Source organism: Saimiri boliviensis, chromosome 10, assembly GCF_048565385.1.
Source record: "Saimiri boliviensis isolate mSaiBol1 chromosome 10, mSaiBol1.pri, whole genome shotgun sequence".
Taxonomy (NCBI): domain Eukaryota; kingdom Metazoa; phylum Chordata; class Mammalia; order Primates; family Cebidae; genus Saimiri; species Saimiri boliviensis.
The window spans coordinates 73,569,134-73,589,823 of record NC_133458.1 but is presented as its reverse complement, the minus strand read 5'-3'; the positions used below and the strand labels follow the sequence as shown (position 1 = coordinate 73,589,823).

Here is a 20,690-nt window from a genome sequence, read left to right as displayed (position 1 = left end):
ACCATGAAAAGGAAAACCCAGTATAAAGCAAAGGGAAAAAAGTGACATCAAAGGAAAGAAATAATTCAGAGAGCAGAAGTGTACTTCAAAATAGGACGGACTTTCCAACTGGTGTCTTCTGAGATTTGAAAAGCTATTGCGGGACTGATCCAAGATGGCCGAATAGGAACAGCTCTGGATTGCAGTTCCCAGTGAAAATGCAGAGTGTGAGTGATCACCGCATTTCTAAATGAATTTTTGCTGCCCACAGACCAGGAGATTCCAGGGCGGAAAAGAGCCACAAGTCTCCAGCATAGCTGTTTCAGCTGGTGTGCAGCAGGTCTCCACACAAAAACACACAAATTCGGGTGCTCTTTCAACTGGTGACTGGAATGCCTGGGAGACAGAGTTGCCCGTTCAACTCAAGAAAAGGGGGCTGAAACAGGGAGCCAGATGATCTGGCTCAGCTGGTCCTACCCCAACAAAGACCAGCAATCTGAAATGTTCTGGATTGAGAGTTTCACAGCAAGCACAGCTGGACCTCGATGGTCCAGCTCTGTGAGGGGAAGGGCGTCCACCATTACCAAGGCAGTCCACCACTATGGAGGCAGTCCACCATTACTGAGGCAGCCCACCATTACTGAGGCAGTCTGCCATTATCGAGGCAGTCCACCATTACTGAGGCAGACCGCCATTACTGAGGCAGTTCTAACTATACCCCTATAAACAAACCTGCAAGGAAGTTCACACAGCAGCTGGGCAGAGCCCACAGCAGCTCAGCAACACTTCTGTTGACAGACTGTGACTAGGCTACCTCCTTGCTGGGCAGGACAGCTCTGAAAAAAGGCAGGAGAATGACAGAAACTTATAAATAAAGCCCCACCTTCCTGGGACAGAGCACCTGGGAAAAAAAGGAGGTTATGAGTTCTGCTGCAGCAGACTTAAACGTACCTGCCCAGCAGCTCTGAACAGAAAAACAGAGCTAACAGCTCAGCACTTGAGTTCCTATAAGGGACAGACTTTCTCCTCAAGCAGCTCTCTGACCCCCATATAACCAAAGAGTCACCTCATAAAAGAGAGCTAATGCTAACATCTGGTGGGTATCCTCCTGTGACAAAGATAACAGAAGAAGAAACGGAAAGCAACCCTTACTGTTCTACAGCCACTGCAGGTAATCCCCAGGCAAGAAGGGTCTGGAGTAAATCTCCAGCAGTCCTACCTGGCTTCGTGACTGCACATACACACTATTGAAGCCTGTAATTAACCAGTACTGAATATGTCAGTGGGGCCTGACTGTTAGAAGGAAAACTAAGAAACAGAAAGAAATAACTTCATTAGCAGCAAAAAAGACATCCACTCAGAAATGCAATCTGAAAGTAACCAACCACAAAGACCACAGGTAGGTAAATCCATAAAGATGGGAAGAAACCAGCACAAAATGAATGAAAATACCCAAAACCAGAATGCCTCTCCTCCTCCAAGGGATCACAACTCCTCACCAGCAAAGGAACAAGGCTGAATGGAGAATGAGTCTGATGTATTGACAGAAACAGGCTTCAGAAGGTGAGTAATAACAAACTTCTCAGATCTGAAAGATCATGTTCTAACCCAATGCAAAGAAACTACAAACCGTGAAAAAAGGTTTGATGAAATACTAATGAGAATAAACAACTTAGAGTGGAATACAAATGAATTGATGGAGCTGAAAACCACAACATGAGAACTTCATGCAGTATACACAAGTTTCAATAGCGGAATCGACCAAGCAGAAGAAAGGATATCAGAGATTGAAGATCAACTCAATGAAATAAAATGAGAAGGCAAGATTAGAGAAAAAAGTAAAAAGAAATGAATAAAGCCTCCAAGAAATATGGGATTATGTGAAAAGACCTAATCTACGTTTGATAGGTGTACCTGAATGCGACGGAGAGAATGAATCCAACTGGAAATCACTCTTCAGGATACTATCCAGGAGAACGTCCCCAACCTATCCAGGCAGGCCAACATCCACAAAGATATTCCTCAAGAAGAGCAACCCCAAGGCACATAATCATCAGATTGACCAGGGTTGAAATGAAGGAAAAAATGCTAAGGGCAGCCAGAGAGAATGGTTGGGTTACCCACAAAGGGAAGCCTATCAGACTTAACAGCAGATCTCTCAGCAGAATCCCTACAAGCCAGAAGACAGTGGGGGCCGATATTTAACATATTTAAAGAAAAGAACTTTCAACCTAGAATTTCATATCCAGCCAAAGTAAGCTTCATAAATGAAGGAAAAATAAAATCCTTTATGAACAAGCAATTGCTCAGAGATTGCATCATCACCAGGCCTGCTTTATAAGAGCTCCTGAAAGAAGCACTAAACATAGAAAGGAACAACAAGTACCAGCCACTCCAAAAACGTACCAAATGGTAAAAAGCATCAGCACAATGAAGAAACTGCGTCAACTAATGGGCAAAACAACCAGTTAGCATCAAAATGGAGGATCAAATTCACACATAACAGTATTAACCTTAAATGTAAATGGGCTAAATGCCCCAATAAAAAGACACAGACTGGCAAATTGGATAAAAACTTAAAACCCCTCACTGTGCTGTATCCAGGAAACCCATCACACATGCAAGGATACAGATAGGCTTTAAATAAAGGGATGGAGGAAGATCTACCAAGCAAATGGAGAGCAGGGAAAAAAAAAGCAGGAGTTGCAATCTCAGTGTCTGATAAAATAGACTTTAAACCAACAAAGATCGAAAGAGACAAAGACATCACATAGTGGTGAAAGGATCAATGCAACAAGAAGAGCTAAAGACCCTAGATATATATACGCCCAATACAGGAGCACCCAGATACATAAAGCAAGTTCTTAATGACATACAAAGAGACTTAGACTCCAACACAATAATAGTGGGAGACTTTAACACTCCACTGTCAATATTAGATAGATCAGTGAGACAGAAAATTAGCAAGGATATCCAGGTCTTGAATTCAGACCTGGACCAAGAAAACCTAATAAGACATTTACAGTACTCTTCACCCCAAATCCACAGAATATACATTCTTCTCAGCACTACATCGCATCTACTTTAAAACTGACCACATAATTGGAAGTAAATCACTCCTCAGCAAATGCAAAAGAATGGAAATCATAACAAGCAGTCTCTCAGACTACAGTGCAATCAAATTAGAATTCAGAATTCAGAAACTAACTCAGAAGCTCACACCTTCATGGAAACTGAACAATGGGCTCTTAAATGTAGATTGGATAAACAATGAAATGAAGGCAAAAATAAAGATATTCTTCAAAACCAATGAGAATGAAGATACAACATACCAGAATCTCTGGGACACATTTAAAGCAGTGTCTAGGGGAAAATTTATAGCAATAAATGCCCACATGAGAAGCAAGGAAAGATCTAAAATCAATACTCTATCGTCAAAATTGAAAGTCCTAGAGGAGCAAGATTAAAAAAACTCAAAAGCTAGCAGAAGACAAGAAATAAACAAGATTAGAGCAGAACTGAAGGAGATAGATACACAAAAAAACCCTTCAAAAAAATCAATAAATCCAGGGGCTGGCTTTTTTAAAAGGTCAACAAAATAGACCAGTAGCCAGATTAATAAAAAAGAAAAGAGAGAATAATCAAATAGAGGCAATAAAAAATAATAAAGGGATATCACCCCAGATTCCACAGAAATATAAACCACCATCAGGGATTACTACAAACAACTCTATGCACATAAACCAGTAAACCTGGAAGAAATGGATAAATTCCTGGACACTTGCACCTTCCCAAGCCTAAACCAGGAAGAAGGTGAAACCCTGAATAGACCAATAACAAGGGCTGAAACTGAAGCAGCAATTAATAGCCTACCAACCAAAAAAAGCCCAGGTCCAGAGGGGTTCACAGCTGAATTCTACCAGACTTACAAAGATGAGCTGGTACTATTCCTTCTGAAACTATTCCAAACAATAAAAAAAGAGGGAATCCTCCCCAAATCATTTTATGAGACCAACATCATCCTGATCCCAAAACCTGGAAGAGACTCAACAAGAAAAGAAAACTTCAGGCCAATAGCCGTGATGAACATAGATGCAAAAATCCTCAATAAAATACTGGCAAACCTATTGCAACAGCACATCAAAAGCTTATTCATCACGATCAAGTAGGCTTCATCCTGGGGATGCAAGGCTGGTTCAAAATACGCAAGTCTGTAAACTTAATTCACCACATAAACAGAACCAAAGACAAAAACCACATGATTATCTCCATAGAGGAGGCAGAGAAGGCCTTCAACAAAATTCAGCAGCCCTTTATGCTAAAAACTCTCAATAAACTAGGTATCAACTGACTGTATCTCAAAATAATAAAAGTTATTTATGACAAACCCACAGCCAATATCATACCGAAGGGGCAAAAACTGGAAGCATTCTCTTTGAAATCTGGCATTATACAAGGATGCCCTCTCTTACTACTCCTATTCAATATAGTATTGGAAGTTCTATCCAGAGCAATCAGGGAAGAAAAAGAAATAAAGGGTATTCAATTAGGAAAGAAGGAAGTCAAATTGTCTCTATTTGCAGATGACATAATTGTATATTTAGAAGACCCTATTGTCTCAGCCCAAAATCTCCTTAAATTGATAAGCAACTTCAGCAAAGTCCCAGGATACAAAATCAATGTGCAAAAATCACAAGCATTCCTGTACACTAATAACAGACTAAAAGAGAGCCAAATCAAGAACGAAATGCCATTCACAATTGCTGCAAAGAGAATAAAATACCTAGGAATACAACTGACAAAGGATGTAAAGGACCTCTTCAAGGAGAACTACAAACCACTGCTCAAGGAAATGAGAGGACACAAACAGATGGAGAAAACATTCCATGGTCATGGTGAGGAAGAATCAATATTGTGAAAATGGCTATACTGCCCACAGTAGTTTATAGATTCAATGCTATACCCATCAAGCTACCAACAACCTTCTTCACAGAACTGGAAAAAAAATCATCTTAAACTTCATATGAAACCAAAAGAGAGCCCACATATCCAAGTCAATTCTAAGCAAAATGAACAAAGCTGGAAGCATCACACTACCTGACTTCAAACTATACTACAAGGCTACAATAATCAAAACAGCATGGTACTCATACCAAAACAGAGATATAGACCAATGGAACAGAACAGAGGCCTCAGAGGCAATGCCACACATCTAAAACCATCCGGTCTTTGACAAACCTTACAAAAACAAGCAATGGGGAAAGGATTCCCTGTTTAACAAATGGTGTTGGGAAAACTGGCTAGCCATGTGCAGAAAGCAGAAAGTGGACCCCTTCCTGACACCTTACACTAAAATTAACTCCAGATGGATTAAAGACTTAAACATAAAACCTAATACCATAAAAACCCTAGAAGAGAATCTAGGCAAAATCATTCAGGACATAGGCATAGGCAAGAACTTCATGACTAAAACACCAAAAGCATTGACAACAAAAGCCAAAATAGACAAATGGGCTCTAACTAAACTCCAGAGCTTCTGCACAGTAAAAGAAACAATCATTAGAGTGAACCGGCAGCCAACAGAATGGGAAAAAAATTTTGCAATCTACCCATCTGACAAAGGACTTATATCCAAAATCTACAAATAACTAAAACAGATTTACAAGAAAAAAAAAAAAAGCCCATTCGAAAGTGGGCAAAGGATATGAACAGACACTTTTCAAAAGAAGACATATATGAGGCCAACAAACATGAAAAAATGCTCATCATCACTGGTCATTAGAGAAATGAAATCAAAACCACATTGAGATACCATCTCACACCAGTTAGAATGGCGATCATTAAAAATTCTGGAGACAACAGATGCTGGACAGGATGTGGAGAAATAGGAACACTTTTACACTGTTGGTGGGAGTGTGATTTAGTTCAACCATTGTGGAAGACAGTGTGGCAATTCCTCAAGGACCTAGAAATAGAAATTCCATTTGACCCAGCAATCCCATTACTGGGTATATATCCAAAGGATCATAAATCATTCTATTATAAGGACACATGCACACATATGTTCATTGCAGCACTATTTACAATAGCAAACACTTGGAACCAACCCAAATGCCCATCGATGATAGAGTGGACAGGGAAAATATGGCACATATACACCATGGAATACTATGTAGCCATAAAAAACGATGAGTTCATGTCCTTTGTAGGGACATGGATGAACCTGGGAACTATCATTCTCAGCAAACTGACACAAGAACAGAAAATCAAACACCGCATGTTCTCACTCATAGGTGGGTGTTGAACAATGAGAACACATGGACACAGGGAGGGGAGCATCACACACTGAGGTCTGTGGGGGCACTAAGGGAGGAACAGTGGGGGTTAGGGAGTTGGGGAGGGATAACATGGGGAGAAATGCCAGATATAGGTGATGGAGATGGAGGCAGCAAACCACATTGCCATGTATGTACCTATGCAACAATCCTGCATATTCTTCACATGCACTCCAGAACCTAAAATGCAATAAAATATATATTAAAAAAAAAAGAAAAGCTATTGCATACACAAAACAAGAAAATTTATGCTATGAAAAAGAAATAACTCTTAGAAAATGAAATTATAATTGCAGAATTTTTTTTAAAGTTTTAAAGATGAAATCAAGGCATTCACCTGGAAAATAAAAAGGGAGAGGGATCGAAAGATAACAGATAAAATACATAACAGATTACTGTGAGAATTCTGTCTTAGCATTAGATTTGACTAATGCAATAGAAAAATCACAAAATGATAGACTGAAAAAACATAAGTTTTTCAACTACATAAAAGAAAATTTTGAGGTGCATTGGTGACTTCAGTGAGTCACCAGGATCAACAAGCTCTTATCTTCCCATTCTGTTATCTACCGAATGGTTTCTTTTGTTCTTTTTTTAAGGCAGTATTTTGCTTTGTTGCTCATGCTGGAATGCAGTGGTGCGTGTGATCATAGCTGACTGTAGTCTGACCTCCTTGGCTCAAGCGATCTTCCCACCTCAGCCTCCTGAGTAACTGGGACTAGAGGCACAAGTCACCATGTCCAGGTAATGTTTTTAGTTTTTTTTAGAAATGGGTTCTCACTTTGTTACCCAGGCTGATCTCAAACTCCTGGGCTCAAGCCATCCTGCCATCTCGGCTTTTCAGAGTGTTAGGAATACAGGCCGAGCCACCACTCGGCCTGTTAGGAATATAGGCGTAGCCACAGCCCGCCCTAAATGGTTTCCAGGTACATGGCAACCTCATGGTCCAAGATGGCTGGTGGAACTGCATCCTTTAAGTCTAAATCCAGACGAGAAAAAGAACTGAAGTCGGGTGGAGTGTAGAAAGGCCCTTATAAGCTGTGGGAACTAACTTTAAGCAGCTTTTCAATAATTCCGTTTCTGTCTCACTGGTCAAACCTAGCTGCAAGGAAAGTTGGGAAATGTAGTTCTTTATTCTAGGCAGGAATATGATGATAAAAAGATCAAGATGTGCTTATTGCGCGTATTAAGGAGGGGAGTGTTGATATTCAGTTAGACAGCTAGCAGATTCTGCCACAGGGTTTGCTATGCAAAATCATTTCCAGAGTAGGAGATGTAAATAATTAAATTAAAAGTTTTTAACAAATATCAAACAGGACATATTTGTGTATGCATAGTCATAGTATTATAACTATTAATAGTTTGAAAGTTTAGAAATAAAAAAAAGTTTAGAAATCTAGGGACTTTTACAAAAATGGTGTTAATTTCAAATAAAACAGAGTATGTTTAACAAATATATAAAGGACGCTCACCCTTGTTTAAAAAAAAAAAATTGACCTGGCCTGCAAATGAAAACAAAAATGAAATATTTTTCAGGATCAGCTTGGAAAAATTAAGATATTGAAAATTTCCCTTATCAGTTCAGGTTTTGAGGAAGAGTTTTATCATCACCTGTTGGTATAAGTATAAATAAATTTAGATTTGGGGGATGACATTTTGGCAGCATTTATTTTTAAAAAAATAGTTTTCTATTGATGCTGTAACAAATTACCACAAACTTGGTGGCTTAAAACAACACATATTTAAAGACACACACGAATTTATTAATTTAAGATCTGTAGGTCAGAAGTCTGGTACGAGTCTCACTGGATAAAAATCAAAGGGTCGTCAGGGTTGTGTTCTTTTCTGGAAACTCTGTAATCTGTTCCTAGGATCTAGGATTTCCAGGCCCTAGAATCCATTTCCAGCTTATTGTGGTTGCAAGCAGAATTCAGTTCCTTGCAGATAGATGTAAATCCAAGTTGCATGTTGTCTTGCTGGCTGTTAGCTGAGAGCAGCTCTATCATTTACAAACTGCCTGTATTTTTGGCTCATGGTTATCGTCTTTCTTCAAAGCCAGAAGAGGGAGATCCAGTCCTCTCATGCTTCATATCTCATCCTCCTTGTTTCAGCTTTGCTCCAGACAAGAAAGGTTGTCCACTTTCAAGGACTTGTGTGATTAAATTGTGTGCACTCAGGCAATCCAGACTAATCTCCCCATCTCAAAATCGTTAACCTTAATAATCCCTATTAAATCTCTTTTGCTGTGTAAAATAGCTAATTCACAGGTTCTGGGAATTAGGACATGGACATCTTTGAGGTGGGTGAGGAGGAGGAGCATTATTCTGCCCACAACAGTGAAATATACACATTTCCTTTAACCTAGTAATTATACACATAAACACAACTCACATACCCTAAAACCTGAGATGAGAGAACAGAAGACTTAATTACCAGCATCAAACTTCTTATCGACGTCATGAAATGCTAAGAAAAATATGAAGCAAGGCTTTCAAAGTTCTGGGAAAAATAATTTAAAATACAGGTTGCTATGCTACTGTTTTAAATAGTAATTTATACAGTAATTTAAAATACAGGTTGCTATGCTATTCTATTGTTTGGCTAACAAACAATCAATAGGAGGAAAAAGGCATTTCAAATATTAAGTATTAGAAATTTTATCTCCAATATACCCTTAAAAAAATGTTCCTTGAGGATGGATTTCAGCAATGACAGAATAATTTAAGAAAGAGAAAGGCGGGGGATGCTGGAGCAGTTCCTCTACCCCAGGGGAGCAGGGCAGTGAGGCCTCAGGACATTTGCTGACAGGAGCATGAAGAGCAATAGCCTACAGTGGAGCAGGAGGATTGAGGACTCCAGATAGGAGCTGTTTGGGCAAAGACTGGAGTGGACTGGCCTGGTTTATCATTGAGAGCTTGATAAACTTGAGGATATAAGAAAGGTAAAGAGTAGGCCAGGTGCGATGGCTCACGCCTGTAATCCCAGCACTTTGGGAGGCCGAGGCGAGCCCTAATGTGTGAAGCCCTTGATAGGCATGGGAGGCAGAGAGGAACAAGATACAGCATCTGACCTGAAGATACTCCAAGTCGGAGTGGGAGCTGACCAGGAAATCTTTCCTCACTTCACAGTAGCAACAGCTGTGCTTAGTGTAAAACATAGAGTGCCCTGGAACCCCAGCAAAGCCCTCCTCAACCTAGGCAGGGTCCAGTGTGGCTTCTCATAAGAGATGACCTATGGCAGATAAATTCTGAAAGACAACTAGTAATAAGCCGGATGGAGGACTGGGAATAGGTATCCCCAGCAAGGCAAGAGGCATTAGCCGGTTTCCTTTCTGCCTCTTTATCCGGGCTAGTTTCTGGCATTGAAACCTCACTACAAATATTTGTTCTCCTTTACCACTGCCATGCAGGTGTGTTACGTGGGCCAATATTTGCTTCGTAGAAGACTGCGCTTAACAATGCTTAATGGTGTGTATTGTATAGATGGCTTGAAAGATTGTGGATTACTTCAGTTTTCCTGTTTCCTTTTGAACCTTAGGAAACATCAAGATAATTCTCTTCTGCTCTTATACATTTTCTTCATGCACTGAACAACCTGAGCTGTAAAAAATGACTCAAATGATGCGATATCCCATTTCTAATTTCTTGGCAATAGCCAAGGAGAATCTTTCTGATTGTTAGTGTGGGAAAGAGGAGGCATGTTAGTGTTGTACACCAAAACAAAATTGGGTCTGTGGTTATCTTTTGAGGTGACTGCTGGTGTTTTTTAATTACAGAAACAGCTACATGTTTCTGTGGTTACAGAGACCATGGTTAGACTACTGAAAGTGAAGAAAGGCTCATGAGTGACTACAAAATGAAATTTTGTTGTTTGTGAATTAATATGTTAAAAATTAGTAGCAGATCTGTTTTCCTTCACAGTTTTCACACAATTTGGGAATACAAGCTAATTGTCTCTTATGTATCCTTATTTGGTTTATATACTCACTCTTTGGTCCTAAGAATCCTGAAGACAAGTTTGGCACTTGCCGGCTTTGCTTTATGTTATGGGAAAGCTCTCCAGAGTGCTAGAGGGAAGGAAGTTGTCTCTCTTCCAGCTTAAGCCTAGTAAAGGAGCAGAGGAAGGGTCTTCTGCGGGGATGAGCCTCATGTGCAAAGCCAGCAGGGCTTGGTTTGTTCAAGGAACGGCAAGTGATTGGATGACAGGCTTGCAGCTGGGTAGGGTTGGGTGAGGAACGAGGCTGAAGAGATGTGTGGGCAGGCATGTAACTGAAGTTCAGGTTTATTTGTTTGCCACTTGCAGAGTCCAATTAACAAGAATGAAGCCTGGTATAAAGAAAGTGACTTTTTATTCCAAAGCTGGCTTAGGAGAAGTATAGGCTTCCAGCCTTAAGTGTACTGCTTCATCTTTGGAGCAGAAAGTGGGCACTTTTAAAAGTCAAAGGAGAAAGCAAACAGCTAGGGGGTTCATGCGCTATCTTGGTGCCTTATCTATCAGACAGTCAAGTTGGTGTCTTCATGGGCAGAAATGAGATGTAAAGGTGGCCAAAAACTCTAGCGGGTATACTTTGGATTGTAAATTGACTGTTACCTCTGGAGGCAACCTCCTGGTGCGTGTGAGTTCCATTCTGGAGCTTCAAAGCACACAGTTAGATGAACTTGCCCCGTAAGGAGTATCTGCTAAAGAGGAGATAAAGGCTATAATTGCATTTCTAAAGAGCTAAGTAGGAAGTGGGAAAAAGGAGGAAAAAGAGAAGAGATAGAAAAAATAATTAAACTATGTCTTAGAAAAATGGGAGTACTAAGTGACAGTCTGGGGCAGGTCACAAAGGGTCTTATATGTTCTTTGTGTACTACCCTACCCAATCTCTAGGCTCTTCTTCCTCCACTATCTCCTGCATATTGATCTTCCCAAAGTGTACATCTGATCATTTTGTTTTCCACTTCAAATAAAATAGAACAAAACACTTCACTAGCTCCTTGTTGCCCAGAGAATAAAGACCAAATGCTTTAGACACGTTTTGAAACTTTTCTCCTACTTTTTTCTACCAACCTTACTCTTTGGCTAATTTAGTCATTTTCCAAATGCTCCCTAATTTTTCAAACCTCTATGCTTTTGCTTTTGTGCCATTCTACCATTCCTTTTTTTCTAGAATGCTTATTCTCCTTCTCTACCTAGGAAGACTTGCCTATCTTTGAGGGCCTAATTGAAATGTGATTTCTGACTGGGTGAGATTTGAGGGTGAGGTGGCTCATGCCTTTAATCCCTATATAATCAAGAAGTAGAACACTAGTAGCACCCCAGAAACCCTTTCTCCAGTCACTACCCCACCTAAGCATAACTGTGATTCACACTTTGGGGTATAGATTAATTTTGAACTTTATAAAAGTGGAATTATAACATGTGCACTCTTTTGCATTTAGCTTCTTTCTCCTAATATTATGCCTATGAAATTCATATTGTTATAGTTACCTGTGAATAATTTATTCTTGTGGTGGTATAATATTCCACTGTGTGAATACTATCACAATCTAGTTAGGCATCTGTCAATGAACCTTTTGCTACCTTTAACAGTCTGGTGTATGTCTTTTGGTAAAATTATGTATGCATTTTGTTGTGCACAGAGGTAAGAGTAAAGTTGTTGGGTCATAGGGTATGCATATGTAGATATGACCACACAGTAAGGTCTGGAAAGCCATTATGAATCTGGGATATATTCTCTTTCCATCTTTGATCTCTCCATTTCTGCTTTGTGTCCATGTTACTATTTTCCTCCTGCTTTAGATTTCTCTGCTGATCTGCCCTTGTGACAGAATACAGCATCTTCACAGCTCTCAAGCATACAAATTGCACCTACAGCCATGAAAAGAGACTGACTGACTGACTTTCCTTTGGTCTGGATTCCACATTCCTGAAAGGAAAAATGATTAGCTCATACTGGGTCAAATTTTCCAATTAACTATATCCAGATGGGTAGGGAGTTACGGACTACCAGTATGATTCCTAGAAGCCCAAGCCATGAACTGGGGAGCCATTCCTAGAGAAGGGAATGGCTCATGGGTTTAGTAGACCCTTCTAAAAGCTTCTATCCCAGAGTCCCCATCCAGGCAATGCAGAGACTCAGAGCAACATATAAAGGAGGGTTGTCTTTATTCCTGTGAACCCCCAAAATTTGAGACAGGTCTCAGTTAATTTGAAAAGTTTATTTTGCTAAGGCTGAGGATGTGCGCATGACACAGCTTCAGGAAGTCTTGACAACATGTGTCCAAGGTGGTTGGGGTACAGCTTAGTTTTACACATGTTAGGGAGACATGAGACATCAATCAATATATGTAAGAAGTGCAGTCAATATATGTAAGAAGACAGGTGAGACAGGAGGGTTGCATTCTTTTGAGTTTCTGCTTAGTCTTTCCAAAAGAGGCAATCAGAATATGCATCTATCTCAGTGAGCAGAGGGGTGACTTTGAATAGAATAGGAGGCAGGTTTGCTCTAAACAGTTCCCAGCTTGACTTTTTCCCTTCAGCTTAGTGATCTGGGTGCCTCAAGATTTATTTTCCTTTCACATTCCCCCGCCCACCTTCTTCTTTAAAATCTTTTGGAGACAGCAAGAAAATGAGCCTCTGGTCTCAGGTTTCATCTGATCTTTCATGGCCAGGATGATTTATTCCTAGGACGGTAGGTCCTGAAAGCTCATTTTTAGCAGGTTGTGAAGTCTCATGTCCTGTGAAGAGCAAATAGTGGCAGAGGAAAGTAGAAAAACAGCAAACAAAAGGACACTCCTGGAAAAATCAATATAGGCCCCACTACTCTGAAGTCTATATACATCAGTAGGCAGGTATGAAAGTGGCTTACGTATACAAATAGGTGGCTGTTATTTTCTTCTGAACTTTTAGTTGTGTTGTTTCAGTTTGCAGGGCTTTAAGAAAGCACAGCTTAGTTTTCAGTGACTCCCAAATAGGAAAAATAGAAAGAAAAAAAAAAAGAAGGAAAAAAAGAGAAAAAAATTGGAAACATTATTTTGAAGACTTGTAGTCAAGAAAAAGTTAGAATTTAACCTAAACTGTAGAAATAATAAAAACTGAAAAACGTTAGGCAAGACTAGAATCTAAAAACAGGTGTACTGTTGTTTTTGAAACATAATTTTTCTCTATCCAGTTTCCCATTTTTGCTAAAGACAAATCATGGCAGGACTGGTTTGCTTTATTATACTTGGCCTAATTACTTGTATACAGTGCAGAAAGAATATTTTTTACAAAGGCTTTAAATTGGCTTTGATGGAACTTTGTTCCATAGAAGGAATCCCAGATGAGATTTTTTTAAAGCCGAGCCCAGCCATGGATTTGTGCCAACAAATATCTATGAGTTGTGTGAATTTTCTCTCCTCTTGAGGTTTTAAAATAAACTGGGGGCTTCCATGTCTGATAGAAGTGACATTCTTTACTTATCACAGATCAGAAACCCTGTACAGGGACTGTGTGCACAAAATATGAGGACAGTTTTTTTAAGGGCTTTATTGACTCCATAAGTCAAATTTGATTCCTTAAAAGCACACCATTCCAGTCAAAGCCTTGGTAAAATAATCAGTTTCTCCAATTGTGGTCTGTTGTTAATGAAAACAGATTCTTATTGCACTTATGCAAATAACTGTATTGCCATAATTTAAGAATACTTACAAATATTTTCCAAATTCCAGAGAAATTAGGTAAAGAGAAACAACGATGCTCCAAATTTTGTTCATGGGAGTATACTAAATTGTTAAAAGCTGCCAATAGCTCAAAAGAAAAGTTTTAAGACTCTGAAAAACAAAACAAAGGATCGGCAACATTTTAAGCAAAAAGTCGAAAAGATTAGTTCAGTCCATGTAGTTAATTCCTGTTGTGCTTTATATTCATGAATATTTTATAGCTTTCTATAAGTTCTGAAAGATTTTCCTCTATTCTGATGTCACAATCTCTAAAGTTATCAGAAACCTGCTTTCAAGACAACAATTGTCCATGATGACAAAAATTTTAGGAGAGCCATAGTCAAAAACACAATTAAAAAGGACATTTGTTACCTCTGTGGCACAAAATAATTTTAACATAACAATTATGATTATTACTGATAATGTACACTAAGTTATATCAGAATTATAGGAGTTTTTCATAATTTTGGAACACATACTACTAACATATATTACAAATACAGGCCCCCAAAAATCAATACCATTTCATATTTGACAGTGCTTCCTGTATAATTTGTGTACCAAATAATACAGGAAGCCAAATTACATTATTTTTTGGACTTTAGGAATAAGCCAAATTATGTTTTTTTTGAACTTTAGGAAACTTAATATATTAAAGGATTAATTAGGTCAGAAAAAGACATGATTTTATAATTTGATTTTGGAAAGTTTGTCAAATATCAAAGGTTTTAAGCACTTGATATCACAAAATACGATCACAGTTCATTGTAAAATAAGTCATTCATTTAACCAGAGTGAAAACTCATGGATTTTTTAAAAAGGCAAGAACCTTTATTTTTTGAGAGAGAAGACTTAATTTTCCAAACAATAAGCCCTAATATAAACAGCATGAAGCCAATTAAATTTGTTTTTCAAAATCTATAAAATCTATAAAATTTTACACAATCTATAAAGTTTTAATCTTGACCATAAGATATAGGTTCCATAGCATTTTATAACCTTTATAACTTTTACTAAGGATTTGGTTAATGCTTCAAGAAAATCTTGTTAATCTGACACAGGGGCCCATGTGCTGGTCTTGCATCAGTGTGCTTTTGACATTAATGATTGATTTTTAAAGAAACTGAACTTATTTTATCTTTCAAAATTGGCCCTTACAATATTGCATGCCCACCTCTTCAGAGATAGTCCCCGGGCCTTGAGGATTTGAAATAGCTTTAGTTTCTTGCCCTGTGTCACAGAAATGGAGTTTATTTTGTTTGGCATCTTCTATAGGGCCTGAAGATGAGGCTTTAATTGCTGCCAGTTAAGATTTAGCAGACTTTGTGTCCTTTTTAGATCTAGGGAGTCAAAGCCCTGTAACTCAATGTCACAAGGACTTTAAAAGCACATACAGGAAGATACATGAATGTAATAACCTTAATTAAAAAATTTTTTTAATCTCAGTTTTTTCCCTTAAGCAAACTGAAACTTAATCATAGTATTTGGACTTTCTGATCTGTCCTGAACATCTTTCCTTTTTAAACAACCAGTCATTTTATTTTAGGACTAAAACCGTATAAGATTCTTTCTCATATAAAGTTATTTCTTTTTAAGCTTTCTTACCACCCACACACAAAAATACCTCTTTAATTTTATAACTTTCTTTACGTCTCTTTTTATTTCCTGGTTTTTACCTGATTTTATATACAATCTTTAAATAAGCTTTTAATCAGACAAAAATTTTTCACCTTTTCTTTTTAAAAAACAAAACCACTTTTTTTTTTTACAAGAATGTTTTCCTACTATATATATTTATTGGAAAATACCCAAATAATGAAATATATTTAATTTAATATACAATTTTATATTCTAAATTATGATATTATGACCAGTTTGTCTGCAAGTATTTATCCCATTACATTTACCTATTTTATTTTAATTGTCTGCCTAGACTATCTATGAAAACTGTGATAGTCATGAATTTAAAGTTATGAAACTGAAATTGCAAAATTATATATAACTGAGACAGTGAAAATACGATTTGACCTAATGTACTCCATCTTGCTCTTAATCTTCAAGCTCTCCTTGTTCATTCCTGGGCATAGTCCAAACTAACTTTGGGAGGAACTTAGTTTATAGTTTACCTTGAAAACAAAATGATTAACAGTCCTTTCCCAAAACAAATGTCCTTATTGCCTGTGGACTAGACTGCATAAAGCCACAGGATTAGAAGTTATGGTAATCTTACTAAATTCAAGATGCAGCTATTTTCATTAAACCGATATCAATGTCTTACTTATTAAAAATTACACAACCTAAAATCATTCTGTTTTGGACTGGGTTTATAGTTTTGTAACCCCTATGCCAAATTTTGACACATTATAGTATTTGGCAGAGATAAGTATGGAATTGCTTGATTAATAAATGCAAAATAAAAAATGTATGGTGGCAATTTTTAAGACATTTCTAATATTACTTAATAATCTTAAAGCTAGCTTATTTATTAAAGATTATATTTAAGATACATAAACCTGAACAAGGGTTTGATTAGTCTTTTTTAGTATTTAAGAGCTTTTATTTTTCTTTAACTCAATTAATTAGAGCTCTTTTATATATTTTTAGTAGTGAAACATTTTGTACACAACACATAAATATAAAGATATATAGGCATGCCGATGGAAGTACCTTTTATAGATTTATAAAGACTTTGCTCTTTTTTCTTCCTATCTCACACTTTCAGATTCTTAATAGTCTGTTTCACAACCCTAGGCAGTTGTCAGCTAAATAGCCTTGTTTGCACATTAAAGGAAACAACTCAGGTGAAAATCGAATAGCAAAATTCATATCATAAGGTACAGAGAGAAAGGGTCTGGTGGTGCTAGTGGAAGGTTTCATTTTTCTTTGAGCCAAATGAAACAAAATTAAACTATACTCTTTCTTATAAACTTAAAAGCAGCCTCTGTTGCAATAACTATTATAGTAAAAACAAGAAAAAAAATCAGGTGAAAACAGAATTCAGTCAACTGAGAAGAAAAAGAAAAAAAACACTTGTACTCAAAAAAAAAAAAAAAAAAAAAAGACAAGGTCTTAGAAGGGAAAAACGAACAAAAAGCAAAAACAAACAGGCCTTTCAAATACGAAAACAGGTACATGCACACACACATACCTTGGATGGCCTTTTAATTAAGTTGATTTTTAACATTGAGCTCCTTTAAAAAAATTTTTTAAAATCTTATTACCATATTTTATCTAAGACAAAATGCTGCTGAACTAACAATGATCACACAGAAATACACGATTTCTGAGCGCTCTAAGTGTAGGCAGAAATTAACATCGGCTGGTTGTTAAATTCTAACTTTAGTCATTTAAAAGGAGTTTGCAAGACAGAATCCCAAACCAGTTTCTTACCTCGTGATCGGTCTCAGGCTGCAGACTGCTCTCTACCATCCTAGAAGCAGGAAAAAACAACAAAAAAAACCCAAACTCATTTTCCCTATTGTAAGTGAGTTCAACCTCCATAAAGGAGTTACCTGCCTTCCAACATCATGGAAGCAGGAAAACTTGGCTTTCTTGTGTTGGAAAAGTAAAACTCAAAAAAAAAAAAAAAAAAAAAAAAGGAATTATACAGCAAAATAAACTTTAGATCATGACCAAATTTTGGGAAATCAGGGATTCTCTGGAAGGAGCGCTTTCAGACCTTAGCAAATTGTTCTCTTGGTTTGAGCTATAAAGTTAGCTAATGTTGGTACCAACCACTGATAGGAGATGTGTCAAAGGTCAGGGGCATCTCCACTCAGAATCCTTCCATGGTTACCAAAATGTGAACTCCGAAAATTTGAGTAGAAAGTTTATTTTACCTAGGTTGAGGATATGTCTGTGACACAGCCTTAGGAAGCTTTGGGCATCACATGTGCTCAAGTGATGGAGCACAGCTTAGTTTTAAACATTTTAGAGAGATTTGAGACTTCAATCAGTGTATGTGAGAAGTACGTTGGTTCAGTCTTGGAAAAGGTGGACAACTGCAGGAAGACTAGAAGCAGGGAGGGGGCTTCCAGGTCACAGATAGGTGAGAGAGGGAGGGTTGCATTCTTTGGAGTTTCTGATCAGTCTTTCCAAAGGAGGCAATCAGACAGGCATTATCTCAGTGAGCAGAGGAATGACTTTGAACAGAATGGAAGGCAAGTTGGCTCTAAGCAGTTCCCAGCTTGACTTTTCCCTTTAGCTTAGTGATTTGGGGGCTTCAAGATTTATTTTCTTTTCACATCCCCTTCTACTTCACGTTTTCTATTTGATTGTTTTTGTTTTAAACACACAAATTGAGAAATATTTTTTTTCCTGATTTTAAAAATTAAGAGAGCATAGGGGACCTTCTTAGGTACTAGAAATATTCTATATTTTAATCAGTGTGATGGTTACATGAGTGCATGTACATGCATAAATTTTAAAAATTAAGGGAGCATCAACAAATTAGGATCAAATTGTGATCCCTGATTCCAGTCCTATCCCAACAATCAATGTAAATATAAACGTACATTGAAGTACATTTTCACCATAAATTTTTGTGAAGACATTTCACAATAAATTTTTGCCAGACTGGAGAGTAGATTAGTGAATTGAATGTAACCCAGTCTGGAGGTTCTCAGAGAAGCAAACTCATCATTTGCAACATGGGGCCTATTTTCCTGCATTAATCATCACTCTAGGTTTACTTGATAGGAAAGAAACCTTCCTAGGTGAAGAGAAATGAGTGTGTGTTTCTTCCAAAGGCAAAGCTCTGAATGAAGGGGTGATATTGGTGAGTCCTTTTTAAATTTTCTTCAAATACCATGTTCGTGCTTTGTTTATTCCACTTTTTTTTTTTCTCTTTTTGGAGAGAGGTTTTGGCTCTGTCGCCCAGTGGCACAATCAGCTAACAGGAGCCTCAACTTTCTGGGGCTCCAGGGATCCTCTCACCTCAGCCCCCAAGTAGCTGGGACTACTGGCTCACACCACAGCATGTGGCTATTCCATTGTCATTTTTGGAGGCATGTTGAAGCCTAGAAGCCAGGTGTGGTGGTGTGTACCTGTGGGCCTAGACACTTGGGAGGCTGAGGTGGAAGGATCGCTTGAGCCTAGAAAGTCGAAGCTGCAGTGAGCCGTGATCACACCACTGCACTCCAGCCTGGGCAACAAAGCCACCAGTCTGAAACAAAACAAAATAAAACGAAACAAAGCAAAACAAAACCAAAACAAAACGGCTGGGCACCGTGGCTCATGCCTGTAATCCTAGCACTTGGGAAGTCGAGGCAAAGCGCAGTATGTTCTAGACCAACCTGGGCAATACGATGAAACCCCGTCTCTACTAAAATATAAAAAAATTAGCCAGGGGTGGTGGTGCATGCCTCGGGAGGCTGAGGCAGGAGAATTGCTTGAACCTGGGAGGCTGCAGTTGTGAAAGCCGAGATCGCGCCACTGCACTGCAGCCTCGGGACAGAGCGAGGAGACTCCGTCTCAAAAAAAAAAAAAAAAAAAAAAAAAGTGTAGAGTTTAGAAATGCAACATGGATCTACAAGTTTCTTTTCTTTTCTTTTTTTTTGAGACGGAGTTTCGCTCTTGTTACCCAGGCTGGAGTGCAATGGCACGATCTCGGCTCACTGCAACCTCCGCCTCCTGGGTTCAGGCAATTCTCCTGCCTCAGCTTCCCGAGTAGCTGGGATTACAGGCACGCACCACCATGCCCAACTAATTTTTTGTATTTTTAGTAGAGATGGGGTTTCACCATGTTGACCTGGATGGTCTCGATCTCTTGACCTCGTGATCCACCCACCTCGGCCTCCCAAAGTGCTGGGATTACAGGCTTGAGCCACCGCCCCCGGCCACAAGTTTCTTAAAATGGCACTGTACCACGTCGTTGCTGTCATTTGTTTCAAAGCAATGCTGCCACCTATTGGTATAAAAAGAGAGCTTTATCTCAATGTTTTTTTCGGAAAGTCCTAATGCTGGAATGAGGCCCAGAGAGACATGAGCGAAAATTAAACTGATGTTAATTCAACATGAACACCTGCCTGTCCCTCACAGACTTATCCCAGAGACACAGTTCACAGGAGTCTTAGCATTATGCAAACAGATGAAAGAGTATTACCAGTACCTTAGAAAGCTGGAATGGTTGACTTCTACATTTCCTTGAGAGAAACTTCCACTTTCATTGTTTCATTGTTCGCTTTCATTTCACATAATTTTTTTTTTATTTTTTTATTTTTTTTATTTTTATTTTTTATTTTTTTTAGACAGAGTCTCACTCTGTCACCAGGCGCCAGGCTGGAGTGCAGCGGTGCGACCTTGGCTCACTGCAACCTCTGCCTCCCGGGTTCAAGCAATTCTCCTGCCTTAGCCTCCCGAGTAGCTGGGACTACAGGCGCACGCCACCACGCCCAGCTGATTTTTTTTGTGTGTGTGTTTTTAGTAGAGACGGGGTTTCACCATGTTGGCTAGGATGGTCTTGATCTCTTGACCTCGTGATCCACCCACCTCGGCCTCCCAAAGTGCTGGGATTACAGGCGTGAGCCGCCACGGCCGGCTCCCACATAAGATTTTAAGAGTTTTCTAGTGGAGAGACAGCCGGGAGTGGGGAGGGTGGGGAGGGTAGGAAGGAATAATAACATGGGGAGAAATGCCAGATATAGTATGCACCAAAAGTAAAATAAATTTAAAAAAAAAAGTTTTTGGCTGG

At 38.6% G+C, this 20,690-nt stretch overlaps 1 long non-coding RNA gene across 1 annotated transcript in view; it reads left to right on the top strand.

Moving 5' to 3' along the window:
- The window catches only part of LOC141580095 (uncharacterized), a 109,943-nt gene that overhangs the window by 46,910 nt on the left and 42,343 nt on the right, over nt 1–20,690 (top strand). Inside the window, exon 2 of the long non-coding RNA XR_012512131.1 lies at nt 6,914–7,058. This is a non-coding gene — a long non-coding RNA (uncharacterized LOC141580095). The remainder of the gene's footprint in view (nt 1–6,913; nt 7,059–20,690) is intronic.